The following is an 18,599-nucleotide window of genomic DNA, read 5'->3' as shown; positions in this document are numbered from 1 at the left end:
CACACAAAAATTAAATATTTGCAATTAAAAACTCGTGTTTTTGAACGATTCTGAATTTTATCAATGAAAATGCAGCAATGATGTCATTGGGTTAACGATTTTCCAACTGCTGATTGGTTGATTGCGTCACTGTCAGTGATCTGTGCATGCATGGTCCGGAATGATTTTTCGTATGGGTAAAATACACTGTGCGCTATGGGGTAAGGTTGAAGTACCCGATTTAAGGCGGATTTGTTATTTAAGTGCATGGAAAAAAATCTGCAAAAAGTCACAGTTTGTTTTAACTGTTTGTTTAACTGTGAAAAAAAAGTCTGCAAAAAGTCCCGGTTAGCCACCAGTCGGTTAAAGTTTGAATTTGTGTTTTTGGCCCGGGTTAGCCAAAATAAGTGTCCCTGTTTGACATACAGTGCTTACATGTACAGGGGTGTGTGTGTGTGTGCATGCAGCATGACGAGCCTGTGGGAAATAGGTTGCCTACCCCTGATGTTAGGGAAACCAATCCCGGGAAACCAATATAGAGAGAGCAATGTTACTTTTTATACAATCAACTTGCAATCATATTTTTTTCTTTTTTATTCTGTTATATATCATACAGTACTGCTGCACTTTTCAAGAAAATGAGCCTGAGGTGGATAATAAGAATTGCACACATGTCACATACAGACTCTATTTTCAATCCCTCTAGGGTTTGGATGTTTTAATTAACAGGTTGTGCATGCTAATGTATGACTACGGGCTGGCACATATTATAACATGCTTGAATGCATTCAATATTATTAAGCAGCGATGCCAACACACTCACAATATTTACCCAGTAATTGGGATTCTTGAAAATCAGTTGCGAGGGTTCTGAAAAACCTGATCTTCACATTGTGTGTAAAATTGGATAACTTGGGTATTCGATCCAAGACAAATATCGTAGCTTCATTGACTCATCATTAATTGGGCATTAACAGTAAGAACCAGCAGTATGACATCCAGCGGTCGAATTCAACTGTATCGCATCGCAAAATGCGATGCAATTTCCATCAACTGCTATCGGCTATCAGCAAAAAATCTGACCTCTGACCGTTGCTAGGAGATGTTTTCAAGTACTTTCAAGAGCCCCTGAAGCTGTACATGTATATACCAACTGCGCATAAAAAATTGTTTATATGTTTACTGAGCATCGGTTTCAAAATACCCACTATCCTTGGCGTTACGTCGCGATAATGAGCTCATGAATAATTAATGAGGGAAATGTCAATGGCGATATTACACATAAATTTTTACTTCTTGAAAACAGTCGTGAATTCTGATGGCTTTTAAGCATAAAATCCAGCACAAACATGACTTTATTGATGATAAATGATGAACACACTACACACATACAACCTGTATTTTTTTGGATATATTTGATATTTTATTAGCAACAAGGTGTCAGTTTGGGAAATGTGTGTGATGCGCGAATACAATATTGGCGGCAGTGATAGCTGAAATTTTATGACAATGACAGAAGTTGTAGATTCGCTACGCAAACACAAATATTGCATCGCCAAATGTAACACTTTTTTTTTGCATAGCAAAATAACTGCGATGCAAAATTTGGAAACTGCTATGCAAACATGTGTTTTGCATAGCCCAAACAGTGGATGCAAAGAAATTGACTGAATTCGAACCCTGATGACATCCAATAATATTCTATTCCAGCTGAAATCCATGCACCCTCTGGAAAACATGACCTTTACACTGTGTATCTTCCATACAGGGAGTGTGATTTTCAAATGGAGTTACCTGAATGAGTGATTCCATTTGATGTCTACACTCCCTGCGTGGGAGATTAAGGTCATGATTTCCATTAGAGGTATACATGAATTTCAACTTAAATAGCCCATTGTAATCTTTATACACCAAATTGGGTGACTTCTTTGTTACATTCATGGCTCAAATGAGATGATTTTGATGCTTTATCATAAAGCAATTTGTGACAGTGGTTCTCCAGACTCAAAGCTGAATTTGCAAACCCCTTGGCACTGAGAAATTCTAGCAAGTAGCAACACATGCAGAATGTTTGACCCCGATAACATGAGCCAATGAGTTAAAATCAGGTTGCTTGTTTACTAAAGTGAATCTGATTGAATTTGATTTACCATATGAACAAATATACCGCCCATTCACCAACAGGCAGATTCCCTGTGCTTTGTTAGCTGAGAATTCTTGTACATTCATGAGCATGATGAGGGCCAATCGTTTGATTGTGCGTGTCTAACAATAACAAATCACGCCAGCGTGTACCTTGCGTATAGCATATTGCGCATCTGCAAAAGACTGAAAAAATATATGGTATGCAATTTTTTTAAAAACAAAAATGTTGGTATTTAAAAAGCATTTGTTGGCAGAATTATGTCAGTGAAACTATTTAATTAGCTTATCAAACTTAGACTTTAAAGCTTTTTTTTTTTTGACAGAGTTTGAGGTGGGGGGACACATTCGGCATTGGATTTTAAAATCTTAACAATTTTGAGACATGTACTATTAGTTTTATTTGGGCTTATTTCCCATTGCTGTATAATTGGAAACAGTGTGATTCTTCCTATCCACATCTACATGTATGTATGATAAGGATAATGAACTGAGTGCAATGCATTCGTCAAGATAATCGCACGCGCCGTGGAGTTATTGCATTTAGCTCGAGAGCCGATAGGCTCAAGAGCTAAATGCAATAACTCCATGGCAAGTGCAATTATCTTGACGAATGCATTTGCACGAGTACATTATCCGTCATACACTTTGAGTGTAGGCCTATCAAAACAATAGGCAATATTAATTGCTGCATTCATTATATTAGTTTTAATATTAGGGAAAATATCTTACATTTTAAAAACACCGTCAGGACATTGACCAGCTACGTAGCATTTAACTGGTAAAGAAAATCAATTCCTGTATAAGTTAGCTATCAATGGTATCGATTGCGCCATACGTCATACTTTAGTAACTTATTCACGCATGGTTTGTAACCAATTGACTTTATGTTGTGATCATTTAGAGCACTGAACCAGTTCATCTGGAAAGGATCGATTTAGATGTCCGACTAGTACTACGGTGAATATCAACTGGACTTTATAGCTCTATAATTTGAACTTTAAAATCTACTTATATTAAAACACACGACATTGGGATTTAACAATTTGTTCAGTATTATCATAGGCCTTCAAACACATGTGTTTGAAGGCCTATGGTATTATAAAGCATGATCATGATATTATGCGCTAGTGTGTGTTTCCCGGGGCCGGCTATGTTATTTTAGATATAGGCCTACATGTATTTCATTTGTAAAATGCTGAATATTTTGCAATGGTGTCATCTTGTATAATTATGATCCACCTGTTTTTGGCCCTTTTTAATTAATAGAAGCTCGATTATTCTCATTTGATGTTTGATTTATTTGAGGTCATTAATCATAATTTATGACAATGATATTTGCATAATAGGGTGCAACTCTACTAGTCTTATTACAAGACTGCCCTACCCCAACCCTAAACCTAAACTCCGTAAACGAGGACTGGACTCAAGTCTAGCGAGCTGCACCCTATTCGATAATTGTACCCTATTATAGAACACCGTTTGTAACTATACCATTTTAACACCACAGAATGTATATTCGTATTTTTTGATGGTATATATATCGAACAGACAATTATATAGTTATGTGACCTCTGTGTCGAAAGCGTCACCTAACTCTACTATATGGTTATGTGAAAGTAGTATTTCTAGTATTTGAGCGTGTACGTATTATCTAGAATCTATTGTTTAGCGTGCAGGTTTTAGATAATGCATTGTTTAGCGTGCAGGTTTATATAATTTGGGCTGTGAAGGGTAGTTCGCGAAAATAATGCACGGGAGAAGAATACATAACGATGAATAGAAACGGGCACTAGAAGTGTATAGCAGAGATATTTTCAGGTATTTGAAAAATTTTGCATGTCTTGTTCACATATTCACAAATTTTGTGTTTGTGTGTGTGTTTGTTTACTAGGTTGGAACCCTTTGAGGCTTCCTTTGAAGAAGATGAGGAGGGGCCTGTGACCCTCAAAGATAACTACCCATACTTTGGCGATGGCACAGGACGCTCTGAACCAATAACGACACGGAATATAAAAATACGCTCAGAGAGCGAACCTATAGGTAGGTACATGTAATATTATGTATATTTTCATATTGTTGGTTTTTCTCAATGCCAGGCTTTAGGCTGAAGTCTGTGTGGATAATTTTCTGTTGGGACATTTTCAGCATTGGAAGATGCTGACTCGTTAGGACATTCTTTAGCCCTTGTGGAGGGAAAAGTAAACTGAGCTCAAAAAGAAACTTATATTTTTTACAACTTGTGAATCACAAGGTCATATCTTAAAATACTGTCAATCAAAATGAACCAAAATTACACACAGGATTACTTTAATACTCTACTCAAAACACATGTCAGTAACCAAGCAGTTGTCCAACTGACACAACAGCAAAATGCACTGTCATGGGACAGCTTCCTGGACTTCCTTTACTTTCACAGCCCAACATTTGGCACCCAGGACAAAAAATCTGTGAGAATGCACACAAGATCCTTGCACAGATGATAAAACGGTGCTGCTTTCTGCTTTTCATACATTTTTTTCATGAAACAGGGCTGGGCTGTGAATGTGGTCCAGGAAGCTGTCATATGTCAGTGCATTTTGCTGTTGTGTCAGTTGGATAACTGCTTGGTTACTGACATGTGTTAAGAGTAGAGTATTGAAGTAAATCTGTGTGTAATTTTGGTTCAATTTGATGGACAGGATTTCAAGATATGACCTTTTGAAAAATTATAAGTTTCTTTTTGAGCTCAGTTTAGATTCTCGTCGCCTGTCGCAGCGAGAAAAATACCCACAAGACATCGGACTATAGTCTACTGCTTAACCCAAAACTACAAAAACCATTCCATTATTCAGCCTGTTCCCCTATCTGAGGTCCCGGGGGGGGGGGGGTTCTCTCAGTACAAATGACCATACGGGGACGGGCCGCAAATATGGGTAGCATTTTCAGCCTCTTGGTATATCAATGACCCCTTTTTCAAAGCCTATTTTGGTATATGAATGGGTCCTTTTTTCAAAATTTTCTCAATTTTTTCGTTAATTTAGCCAAAATTTTCAAAATTTTCCCAAAATTTTGGGAAAATTTGTAAAAACTAGGACAATTTGGGTTAAATTTGGCGAAAATTTTGACTTTTGGTATATCAATGGGTCCAAATTTCTTGAAAAATTGGTATATTTATGGGTCCACTTTCAAATTCTCAATGCACGTCCCTACCAAAACCAAACTTGAGTACCCCCGGGTCTGAGGTATAAGGGAATCACCCAAGCCACTTTATGGGTTATAATATCTAGGGAAATCCAATATTAGTAATCTTTATTTGTCCGTATGCGTAAATTACATTTTGATATGCTTTCCATGAAACTGATATTTGTATACATAGCCTGTCTTGTCATTAAAGTCTGGTTAAATTTGAAGGAAAAGGTCTGGTAAGTAAGGTTGATAGGTAGGAAGCTGTATGCAAATTACCAAATGGATCAAGGGCTTAAATGATGAATAAAATAGCAAAAATAATTTCATTTTAAGTTTAGAGGATGTTTGAAACTGGTAGGGAAATTGATCACATTTTGAAAGAACCTGGGGCTGATATGTGACAAAACATTAGTGCCAATGTTGAGATAATTTGTTTATTTCGACATGTCGGAATAATGAGATCCTGAAGTCAAATATAAATTTGGGATCGGTAGTGGGATCAGGTTGGCTCACATTAGTCACAAAATGAAAGAAATCCATCAAAATTTGGCTGAATATTCGGCGTACATTAAGTATGCCTGGCCCTGGGCGTTGGACCGGCAATTTGCAACATGCTACCTACATTTAACATTGTATATCAACATAATGTCGCCATATTAACCCTAACACTGGACCCTGCTTTTTGGGATCTGAAGTCAAAGAAGATCCGAAAAAGTCAAGACGAAGAAGAATTTTTGACTTGGCACCCCTGGGATTCAAACCTTTGACCCCCCGCATGCCAAGCACACGATCACGGACCGGTAGCTACACGGGTTATTGCTGCCCGGCCAGCAATTCCGTGCGCATATAACACTTAGGGTGATTGCGTCATCGCAGACCCTGGGATTCATGCATGCGCAGAATTTTTCATCGTAAGATTTTGTAAGATTTTTGGGTGTTAGGGTTAACGCATGTCGACAACAGCACTACAAAACAATATAATCTGGTTTTTAGCATTGCAAGGAAAGGACCAATTCATTGATGACTGCAATATGACAGCACAGACAACCAGCATATTGTAATCCATGTAGTCACACTGATAAGTTTTGACTGCATTCATTACTTTGTAGACTACTTGCGACATTTTCTCAGGGGACAATTGACTGACCTACATGCAACTCTCTTAAAGGTCCGTAACCCGATCGACAGCATCATCCCCGATTTTTTCATTGTTGATGAGGTTTTGGTATCACATAATAGATACTATTTTTCTCATTACTATCCTGAAATTTGACGCTCCAAGTCGATGTATTTCGGAGAAATCATGAAACACAGCGGTTTTACAGGTATACCAGTTGTTCGCATTTTACACGACACGGGAGTTTTGGGTAGTCATAGAATGAAATCGGAATAGATTCGGAAGACTTCACCCCAGTACCAAAAATACATCAAATAGGCCCCCTAATGTCAAACTATAGATGGCGCTATAATGATATAAAACAAAAAACAAAAATAAAGAAATACATAAGAGGCGAAATAAATAAGGAAACATGACCTATATTGTCAAGCATGATACGAGGAATATGAAAAAAATTATGAGAGCACCTCCCCCCATTAAAAAATTAGTTAAAAAATAAAACAAAGAAAAATCATAAATATGTGAAAATGTGCATCATATAGCTAAAAATAAAGAAATAATTAAGCGAAGTAAATACAGCATGGGCTATCTTGTCAAGAATGATAATGAGCGCATTGATATGTAATGTTTTTTAAGATTAATCAGTATTAATAGAGGGTATAAAAAGTGTACAGGGCGAGCGGTTTTCAGTACCAAAGCGAACACTTCCTGTTTCCACCGGGACATGCGCTCGCCGTTGTTTCGAGATGCCTGACCAGAATGCAATGCCGCAGCGTACCAGTGTATTGGCTTGCTAATATGCTAATTATTCACATTTATGCTGAAATTGTTCCCGTTTTCTCACATAGATTGATAAAGGGGACAATATTTGACATTGTGTGTAAGTTTGAAGAGAATCCATATCCTAAACCGATAGGGTTACCCCCCTTTAATGCGCACAACAACATTTAGCCCTCTGGGTATTATATAGCGTAACCCAAAGATTGTAGGGGGCGATATTACTTAATGTCCGAGGCACATGGATGGGTTATTAGCGTAGGTTTGATCACAACAGTCATGACGTAGTATTAATGTACTATTGTGCTGTAATCTCACTTCTGTGTGAAATATATTACTGTTAAAACCAAAATAGCCTCATTCACAAGGGCATAGTTCAAAAACCCCATTGAACAGATGGCTTGAAACTTGACCCCAGTTGCAGAGTAGATGAGTTTTTGAAAAGGACTTCTCTAAGGAAAGATTAAATCCTACTCAATATGAGTTTTAGTAGTACCCAATTCATTCAAAGGTCACTCTTTGTACATGAATTGGTGTTCAAAATGGTATCTCTAGGGATGAGCATGTGTGGAATTCTTTAGAGTGATTTCAGAACTGTACTTATTTTGAGTGAGAATCTGACCGTGGTCTTCATTGCAACGGAAAGCTGATGCCAATTGCCATCACAAAAGCAGGCAAGAGAAAAAAGCTTTTAAAGAAACTGCAAACCATTAATTCAAAAGAACGCATGTACAGTGTATTTTGCTTGTGCACTGTGAAAATCATGTGAAAACATTTTGTGCTAAATTTATATTTTAGATCCCATATTGCTACAATATATGTTGTTGTTATTTTTCGCATCTCAAAATATAAGAAACAGGTGAATTCTGCTAACGATACATGTAAAATGCTTGTATAGCGTAAAATATACAAATCGATTTGCGCATTCTGTTACAAGCATCAAAATGGTTGGCATATTATGTACGTAGGGCTACACAAAAAGTAGTGAACTACTCCAATTGGAATTTAACACGGGGAGAAATGAAATTATGCGATGGGACAATTTAGCGTATTTCCTCTCTCTCTCTCTACCCTACACGGCCTGTGGCACTTGATGGGTACAATCAATTGGGTCACTTGCGAATGAGATGGGATGGCTTATATTGCGCTGACATCCCGACTACCTAGCTGGCTGGCTGGCTAGCTATACTGGCAGTGATATTTATACACATGCACACATGTCAGAAGGAAAACACTGATATAAATGCATGCAAACCTTGGTGTTAGTTTCTGACCCGCTGTGTGTAGAAAAGAAAATGTAAACCATTGGTGCAGAAGTTTTTGTACAAGTAGATGTGTGTGTGTGGGTGTACATTTGTAAATACCTATAAATGAGGACACGGTTTGAATACACATACATGTAAACATAATCTGAATCTGCGGATGTCCGTGGTTAACTCTCTTCATGCGGGTGTCGACTGCAGACGACAAGTTTCAAATTTTTTTAAAAATTCAAAAATTTCAGAAATATTAATTTTCACGACCATACTTGGAATCAGCATGAAAAATGCATGAAAATGAGTACAAACACGCCTAGTATTGATCCAGTAGTTCTTACGATAGCTCTTGATATTTTGAGAAAATATTTCAAACTTAACTTTTTCCATTGAAGCGCATGGCTAGCACGCAGAGCATTAACTCACTTAGCTGACCTCCCCTCTATAACATAATTATGTAAATAGCCTAAAAATGCATTTGGTTGTGCAGTTAGACAAAATATTTTGTAGAGAAATCTACATGTAATATCCACAATTGGGGGGGTGCAGGGTCAGACTGGTCAGCCTGCACTGGGGTGAATAAAATCGTGCGTGCCCATGGATGGATAGTAAAAATGTGAAGTGTGTGTCCTGTTATCACTGTCTGTGTTTGCCGACTGTGGATAATACATACATGTGTCTTACATCGTACATTACTAGATATTTATTTACATTGCACTGATGTGTGTATGTCTGTGTGAGGCTAAAGTATGCCACCATCTTAAAACATAGGTAGCGGGTATACATGAATTATTTCATCACTCATTCGCATCATGCCATTCATCTTTAACATTGCTTCATGTGCTCTTTTCACCTTTTTAATGCTTTCATTGGATGCTGCATACTTGTCTGTCATTGTGTTTGTTTGCTATCATAGCCTCATCAGATAGCATGGACAAACCTTCAGCAGATGATCACACAGGTAAGCCCTTCAGTACTGATGGATTCAAATTTACCCTCATAACCTCTAACCTAGAGACTAAAGTGTTCTGACGAAATGCCCCCATGCCCCCCCCCCCTAATAAAATGAATAAATGCTGGTTTCTCTCAAATAACTTATAGACCAAATAACTGATTTCTATTCTTCACATTTTCACAGAATGAAGGACAAGGTAGACATTTGAATTGTAATAATTTTTTTGGCAGCGGGAGGTAGATATATATGCGTAAATTGCAGCAATCTATTCTCACAAAATTCTGACCGAATCCAAACGGATTCACGCATACTAGCACTATGTAGGCCTGTAGCAGGATTATAACGGCAATGAAATGAGATAATAGTCAATGGAAGAGATTGATTCCTCTTTATCTGTCTACTTTTGTACTTCCAAGAAATATGAGCAATTCAGAGCTATGAAATTCAGCAGCGTATGATGAGTACACCAAGGTTATTGGATTATGTTGTGTACCTTGAATATCAAGTTATTATCATTGTGTACTAGGCTGTCTCTCATGGCCAGTTGACTTCCAATATTGGCTAGCAGGTTAGCTTTCTTCATAAAGACATCGCTAGATCACATATCACCTGACTTTATATGATTGAGTAAATTCTACCGATTCCATCCATTTTGCTCTTTTTACACGCATCCCAACATGTTGATTTCGACATTTGTTTTGTTCAATTCAAACATTGTGCATGCTTGTTCTATGTAAATGTGTACACTATATATTATGTGTTTCAAAATTTTGATGCGTCAATTTCAAAATTTGCACTTGGTCCTGTAGCAAAATAAAAGCAAAGCTGTGAAATAAATTTCGAAGTGAAAATTGTGATGGGTGAAGAAGCTGTCATCCAGCTAGCAGGCAGGTGGGTGTCATATAACAAATCAATTGTGGAACCAAAACTACGGAACCATTAAGGTGACATGTACGTTACAGAGATATGCCAATAGGAGATACATGCAGGGTTTTTAAGGGGGGAGGGAGGTACGAGAAATGAAAATTGTGATGGATGAAGAAGCTGTCATCAATCTATTAAAAATATACTAAGTAGTAGATAACAGGTGCGGGGTCATATAACAAATCTATTGTTGAACCGAAACTATGGAATCATTAACCCTAACACCAGACACTGCTCTTTATTATCGGAAGTTAAAGCAGAAACGAAAAATGAGAGAAGATTAACAAGGAAGTCACTTGGTACCCCCGGGATTCGAACTTTAGACCTCTCGCATGCCAAGTACACGATCACCCACGGGTAGCCACAGGGGTTTCGCTTGCCCCCGCCAGCGATTCCCTGAGCATATACATGTAGTATGTAGGGTGATTGTGTCATCGCATCACCTGGGATTCATGCATGCACAGTGGTTATCCTTGTGGTATTTTCAGGTGTTTATATGGTTAATTAAGGTGACATGTTATAGAGGTATGCCAATAGGAGATACGTGCAGGCTTTTTATCAGGGGGGAGGGGGTTATGGTGTATGCGAAATGAAAATTGTGATGGGTGAAGAAGCTGTCATCCAGCTAGCAGGAAGGTTGGTGTCATGTAACAAATCAATATGCGGATTTAGGGTTTCTCTACCGGAAGTCAATTTGTGCCGACATTCCTTCCCACAATGCAATAAGCGTTTTGCATAACAATAGATACAGTTCGGAGGTTCGGCACAAATTGACTTCCGGTAGAGAAACCCTATATCCGCGTATTGTGGAACCAAAAACTATGGAACCATTAAGGTGACATGTTACAGACAGCCCTCGAATTAAGGATCTGAAGGGGCACAGCAACTTTTTTAGGGCCAAGTTGGAAATTGCCTTGGATTTTCACTGAGGGCATCATGGCAACTGTTGAAAATTTGAGAAGGGCACCAAGGCAATTTCTCAAAAGTGAAGAAAACACACACAAACATAGATAGATGATTTTATAATGAAGGGGCAGGGCTGGGGCACCGACGACAACTTCCTTAGAGGGCATGGCAAGTGACTGTCTTGGGTAAAGGACATATTTTGAGGGCATTACGGCAGTGGGGAAGGGCACCCACGGCAAAATGCCATGGGTGCCGTGGGTTAATTTGAGGGCTGGTTACAGAGGGTATGCCATGCAGGGTTTTATCGGGGTGGGGGGGGGGGTCCAATAAGTGAAAATTATGATGGGTAAAGAAGCTGTCATCCAAAACAGCTAGAAGACCGGTGGGTGTCAGATAACAAATCAGTTACTGAACCAGAACTCTGTGGAACCATTAAGGTTAGAGATGCATCGATCAGCCTTTGCTGCCCGATTACCGATTTAATATGTTAATAAGTGATTGGCCGATTCAGAACCAGAACCAGATTATTACAATTACATCATGACTTTCGAATTCGGAGTCATGCACGGTGTTCAGTTTACTTTGGTAGACAGTCATTTTGGCATTTTATTGTGAAAAATGCCAAAATTGTTACCCTCCAAAAAAATCAGCCTTCCCCTGAAAACTGTCTGAGAATTATGTGATCTATCTGCCTCAGATATTTGCATGACAAATATAACAGAATGAACTTGCTTGGCACATACGCAGAAATATTGATTAATTGTACAATTATTTTCAAGATTGATTTTAAAACCTGATTGCGTAGAATATTTTGGACCTTGTAATTCATTTAAATTCACTTCAGTGAACATATTACTTTTAAGTGGAGAAACAACATCATAATGTGATGGAAATGGAAAGTTGAAAGTGTGTATTTCTAGTGTGAATTTCTCTACCAGCAGAATTTTGTCAGTTGCAGTACAGTTTTAAGGGGGTACTACACCCCTGCCCAATTTTGTGCCTATTTTTGCATTTTTCTCAAAAATTATAGCGCATTGGTGAAATGTAAGATATGTATATTATAGGGGCAAAGACTACAACTACTGCACTGAAAATTCAGCAACTCAAGGCAAGTAGTTATTGATTTATTGATCAAATATTGGTTTTCCCTCATTTTTGGCTGTAACTCCACAACTGTTGTCTGTGCTGAAATAAAATTTACAGTGCAGTAGTTGTAGTCCTTGCCCCTATAATATACATATCTTACTTGTCACCAATGCACTATGATTTTTGAAAAAAAAAAAAAAAATAGGCACAAAATTGGGCAAGGGTGTAGTACCCCCTTAAATGTGAAATTATAAGTGGTGATGCTGTTGGCAGCTTATAATGCACTCATCGTTATAGGCGACATTCAATATGCTGTGTATGAATAATTAACATGACCTGCTTGACTGACTTTCTCACTTGCAATATTGATTGTCACCATGAGTGTCATAAAGGCGTATGTACATAACACTCTATCCCTCATTCCAGCCCCTCTCTCTACTCTACATGTCTTGTGCTGTTTACCTGTCTCTCTTCTGTCTTCTCATCTGTATCTGTCTGTGTGTCCGTCCTTCTGGGTTTTTTTCTCACTCTCCTTTCTTCATCTTTCATTTCTCTCGTCTGTTTTTGAGTATTTCAAAATGTACATTCCAGCCCTTCTCACTGTCTGCCTGTCTGTCTCTGTCCTCACCTCAGTCTGCCTGTTTGTCTGTCTGCATGTCTGCCCTTCTTTGTTTCTCACTACTCTCTCATTCTCCTTTCTGCATCATTCATTCCTCTTATCAGTTTTTAGGTGTCTCAAGATTCCAGTCCCTCTGTATGTCTGCCTGTCTTTCTCTCTGGCCTCTTTGTCTGTGTCTCTCTTTCTTCCTAGATCTGTTTTGTAAATCACTTATCTCTTCTCCCTCACACTCTTTTATCCATCTTTCCTCTTGTCTGTTTATGAGTGTCTCAGTCTGTCAATTGTTCTATCTTTCTTCGTCCCTGTTAAATTAGTCCCTTTCCTTCTCTTTCTGTCTTTTTGTAGTGTCTCTTTTGTCTGACTATCTTAGTGTGTGCCCAACTCAGTTAATCACCCTTTCTATATCTCTTCGTACTCTGTACGCCAGCTGCAGGAAGGCAGAGAGAAAGAGAAGGGAATGAAACTGACACAGACAGAAGAAGGACAGACAAACAAGACAGAAAAAAGGAAATGATAAACAAAAAATCAATTCATTACATGTAATGCCACTGGCACTTATTCTGTGATTGTTTTTTCTGACCAGGTTTGACAAAAGGCTGCCATTTAACATTCATACGCATTTCCTCTATTTCCAAAAAGCAGCTATTACATATACTCGTTACCTCTATTTTCAAACAGCAGCTATTATGCAATGTATACCTGTTCCGTCTATTTCCTCTGCCATATTTATTGATTGATTAGATATACGCGCATAATGATCTTGATAAATATAATTTGATAGCTTGCTAGCGCTCTTTTATGATAAAACTGGTTCAATAAATTCAGTTATGACAATATGAGCCGTATTAAAATAGCCTCATTTCAAATGCATCATTCATGAACCTTCAGTTATCCATCATAGCTCCAAAATTAACCTCATAGTTGCGGGGTATGATTTTGTGTACCCATCACATTCAAAGGTCATTCTATGCATGTACAAACATATTGGGGTTTAAGAACTTTGCCTCAGTAGGTGAGCTTGTTTCAGATCTTAGTGTAGCTTGTGTAGAAACTTCATCAGGTCAAATACCTCAAAGAGCTGCGCAATTTCCTGTTTTCTTGTATTTAAAGAAAGAAATTGCAATTGCAGTTGTGTCAATTTACAATTTGAAACATCTCAAAGTGAAGAGATGTACATTGTGTATCACTGTTTTCTGTAGACTGATGCAGGGTGTGTTCAGTGTTGCCAGAAAAGTGACTCAAACACTTCATTTTGTATTGGGTAGGGATTTGTGGCTGGGACAAACCCAAAAAATATATCAAAATTGGACAAAAAACAAGACCCGAAAATGTGACACGATCTGGTACATGGGGGGCCAAAGGAGGCATTTTTGAAAATTGAGTTACTGTAATTATTACATTATACATACAATAGGCTATCATTTACTGAAAACACCAAAGATATAGCATACTTATGTTATGAAGTTTTTTGATGCATATTTTCTTATGTATTTTATTGTTTTTTACACCATATTTTTACCTCTCAGTTTCAAATTTGCCGCCTTTGGCCGCCTTTGGCCTCCATGGACCAGATCGTGTCACAAATATACTAATGTTTGGTTATTTCTGTTCAAAATTACAGTAAATTTGCCCACCAAAATTTTTGCAAATTTTAATTAAACTGATTTTATAATTACTAAAACAATGAAGAATCTTTGCTTATTCCAGATTTTGGGAGAAAATTGTGAAAATTTACTTCATCTCTAAACCAATTTTATGAAAATTCTTAATTAATGAGCTATACATTTAATACAGCTTTAGTATGTGGCTAAAATAATAAAAATTCCTTTAAAAAGGAATGGGGCGCCCAATGTGAGCTTGGACGTGATATGGTGAATTCCATGGTGTGTAGATTTGGTATTATTTACAGTGCCCTATATTTCTTGGAAACTGGAGCAAATATGCTGCAGTCATTCATTGACATTCTACTTTCCTGACCCAGTTGTGGTTACTCATTCCTGGGCCAGTCATGGCCACAGGATTATAAAGATGATATGTATTTCTATTGTATTCAATTCCAGGACATAATTATATATACTGGGAATAGTGAATACAATAAAACAATGAAATTAAAATTCAATCTAAAATGTAAATAATGATACTGTATGTGATTCACACTTCTTGAATATTTTAATGTTGGTAGGTTTCAACTAAAAAGTATCAGTTTCAAGATGAATGGTATGTATGATGCTTCCTGCAGCTTCTTTTGGGACTATTAATTGTTTATCATATATCTCCTATTCGCTGTAGAAGTGGCGTAATAATCGGATTAACTACCATAGCAATAGATGAATACAATTTTTGACTATATCGCCCTGCACTACAAAGTCCACACGGTACGTATGCATTGAACCATATCATGTTGATCACTCGCACCTGTAAGATTAGTATCTTTGAAAAGAGCGGTATTGTATTCAATATATGATTGTAGACATACACAGGTGATGAGTGCAACCTGGTTGTAGTGCAGGGCGATATAGTCAAAATTGTATTCATCTATTGCTATGGTAGTTAATCCCCCGGGGTTAATCCGTTTTAATACGTCACTTCTACAGCGAATTCTTTGTGAGCAAACCAAAAGATTGATGAAGCCCTATGAGAAAACACAACTTGTTTTGTGGCCAAACTGCTTGTGACAAAACTGCTACAAAACTGAAATTGAAACGAAACTGGAAGTGGGTCAAAATTGCAGGTTATATTCTACATAATGCAAAATATGGCATTTAGGCCTATGTAAGCCTAAAAAGCATTTTTAAATTGCCCTGCCTTCCTAATTTTTGACCAGTTTTGCTCATATGGCTTAATCAATATTTTGGGTTGTTCCCAAATGGATTGTGAATTAATTACTGACCATACAGTTTGTGAAGTTCCTGCTAACATTAAGTAATAAGATGGAAGTGGGCAAGGAATATCATGAATTAAAATAAATAATTACCCTTTTGTCCAATATTGGCAAGTGTTAATGTTTTGGGTGTGTGTTTTGTCCACACTGCCTGTAAAATGCATGAATGCATCCTACATTCTTCATAGCTGCATACATGATTGATATTTATAGGCCTACACAGGGGTTGATTTCTTCCTCGGGAGCAAGGTTTTTAGGCTCAAGATTTCCTCAATCATACCAGACATAAAATAGCTTTATTATGCACTTCAAAAGATGAGAATGGTCACATTTCGTGTATTTTTAGAGCAACATATTACATGTATGTTAAGTCTTCGAGCTTCCAAAAAAGGCCTTATTATGACAATGCGCGCATAGCACGCACAAAATTGGTATATTACACTAGTTTGGGGTCAATTTTGGTGGCACACAGGCTCCTTTTCCTTTTCTTTTCCTTTGCCCCCTCTCTATAAATGTCCTCAGTTTTCCTGTTTTTCCTGTTATATTACATTGAATACCTCCTCTGGTGATGAATTATAAACTTCCTCATGCATTATAAACTAATTTCCGTATTCTAACACCAACACCTTCCTCTTTTTGCTATGAATTCCTCCAAATTTTGCACAACCAGTCTTTTCTCTCTTCCATTCAGTAGCTCTACTGCCTCATAGCCCTCTCCTATTAATAACTTGTTACTTTTTGCTGAGATCTAGCTGTCTCCCTCTACATAATCTTCAACCTCACTCCTCTTCTTTTCGCCAGCGTTAGCTGGCTATCTAATTCGGAGATCGTCTTTGTTTGCTAAAGAGATTACGGGGTACTAGCATTGGTTTGAATTACTTAGCGGAACTTTTTATGGTGAAAATATATAATAGGCCTGTTATTGGATTTGTAAGAAAAAGAAAGTATGTTTTGCCGTTTCAACGAATGAAAACGAGTGAGAATTTCAAAAGTTATGGTTTGAAGGAAATATGACATTAAAAGTTATATGCCAGGCCTATAACAGTTTCCACAGCATATCAACGAAAGAAAATTATAGAATCCTTGTTATCAGGCGTTCTTAGATTTACATTTGCAGACCTCCTGGAGATCAGCACAGCATGAGATGTGAGTGTATTGATCAGGGTTGTAGCTAGGCCAATTTCTATGCCAGGTGGCAAATTATTGGCTTGAGCCGAGCAGCTGCGTGCAGCGTGGAGCTCTAGCAGTTACTGGCAATGATGAAAAAATCATTTATTTTTTTTTTTTTTTTTTTAAATTTTTTTTTTTGGTGCCGGGTGCCCGGGCCGGGCCCCGCCCGGCAGCGCCCGGCGTAGCTACAACCCTGGTATTGATAACATGATTAAAACCTTTATGGACGTAAAAGTCAAAGTAAAAATATCCTATATCCTGTATCGTTTTATGGATAAAAATGACTCAAAATGTCATTTATGAAATAATTGATATCTTAAACATCAGTTTTGTCTTTTCAACGGGAAAAATTTGATGCAATTTCAGGCCCAGTTTTGATATGGGTATAATTTATATGTAGGCCTATTATAATTGAACAATATCAGTCTTTACATTTTATAATGTGCTATATTAAGTATAAATGGCGAATTAATATAAAATTAATGTGCATGTATAAGGCAAGTAGGATGGCAGTTTTTAGCCAATTAACTAAAAACTGCATTTCTTTATATTAATAATGAGCTAAGGGTAGCCTAAAAAAAAAGGGCAGAAAAGACAAAAAGACAGAACAATTTGGAGTAATTAATTGACAGGAAGTTATAGGAGTTAATGTTTGGTTTGCTGTTTCTGTGTGCATGTTCTCATCATTGATGGTTTGGTGGACTGTCATGAAACATGATGGATCATAAAAAGAGTTATCCTAAAATGCCACCACCCAAACTAATTACAAGGCCTCTTCTGCATTGAAGCTGCCTTTCCCTTTTAAAGGGAATTTTTATTCTTTCCTCTTTTTCCTTCTTCCTCTCCGCTTTTCTTTTCTTCTCCCTCCCTCTTTTTTCCTCTCTTTCTTTTTTCTTCCCAAGGCATTATTTCCTCAATTTTGACTGTCAGTTCCTAGGAGCGGTGCTCCCCGCTCCCGCTCAATTTGCATCCCTGGGCCTAGAGTCCAGTGGAATTGTGGACATGCATTTTACATGTAATGTGGCAGCACAAAGCACACACAAAATGCAATACAGTATACTTGTACTAGTTAATCAATTGGTGGCTGATTTTATGTTTTTCATTTTGTGTGGTTATAATGGTGTGTTGAAATTATTATTTTTTAAAATGAGAACTTAATATTTATCTTGCGGTGGTTGAGGAACTATAATAGTGACTTGTTCATTAATCAGTATTGTGTTTGTATTCGTCTGTTTCCTTTTGAATAATTTTGGTTTGTGTCTATCTGTTGAGTTTTGTTTTGTATGGGTTAAAATGTAGTTATAATCTGCAGGGTTTAATATTGATATGCTTTACAAAGTTACACATGCCATGTAATAAGTCACAAAAGAAGCATGCATGCTGAACCGATGCGTCATCAGTAAAATATGGGATCAGCAAAAAAAATATAGATCTGCTAAATCATTATTTTAATCATTGTTTTGAATGCCAAAATTGTTTTATATGGTCTTTTTATTTACATGTAAGAGTACTCCATTCTCACAGACTGCACCCTTCCGACGGTGCGATAGCTGAAGGAAAAAACACAAGAAGCCAAACTATATTCTCAACAATGAGAAAAAAGTTGATTGACTTTGGGC

The 18,599-nt window shown here is 37.4% G+C and overlaps 1 long non-coding RNA gene across 2 annotated transcripts in view; it reads left to right on the top strand.

Moving 5' to 3' along the window:
• LOC140150815 (uncharacterized) overlaps nucleotides 1–18,599 on the top strand; it is a 49,414-nt gene that overhangs the window by 16,899 nt on the left and 13,916 nt on the right. Inside the window, exons 2-3 of one of the 2 annotated variants that reach the window (XR_011858852.1) lie at nucleotides 4,016–4,164; nucleotides 15,112–15,146. This is a non-coding gene — a long non-coding RNA (uncharacterized lncRNA). The remainder of the gene's footprint in view (nucleotides 1–4,015; nucleotides 4,165–15,111; nucleotides 15,147–18,599) is intronic. The other variant, XR_011858851.1, reaches the window with a different exon arrangement.

Source organism: Amphiura filiformis, chromosome 4 (assembly GCF_039555335.1).
Source record: "Amphiura filiformis chromosome 4, Afil_fr2py, whole genome shotgun sequence".
Taxonomy (NCBI): Eukaryota; Metazoa; Echinodermata; class Ophiuroidea; order Amphilepidida; family Amphiuridae; genus Amphiura; species Amphiura filiformis.
The sequence above is the reverse complement of the archived record's forward strand: the minus strand, read 5'-3'. Positions and strand labels throughout refer to the sequence as shown.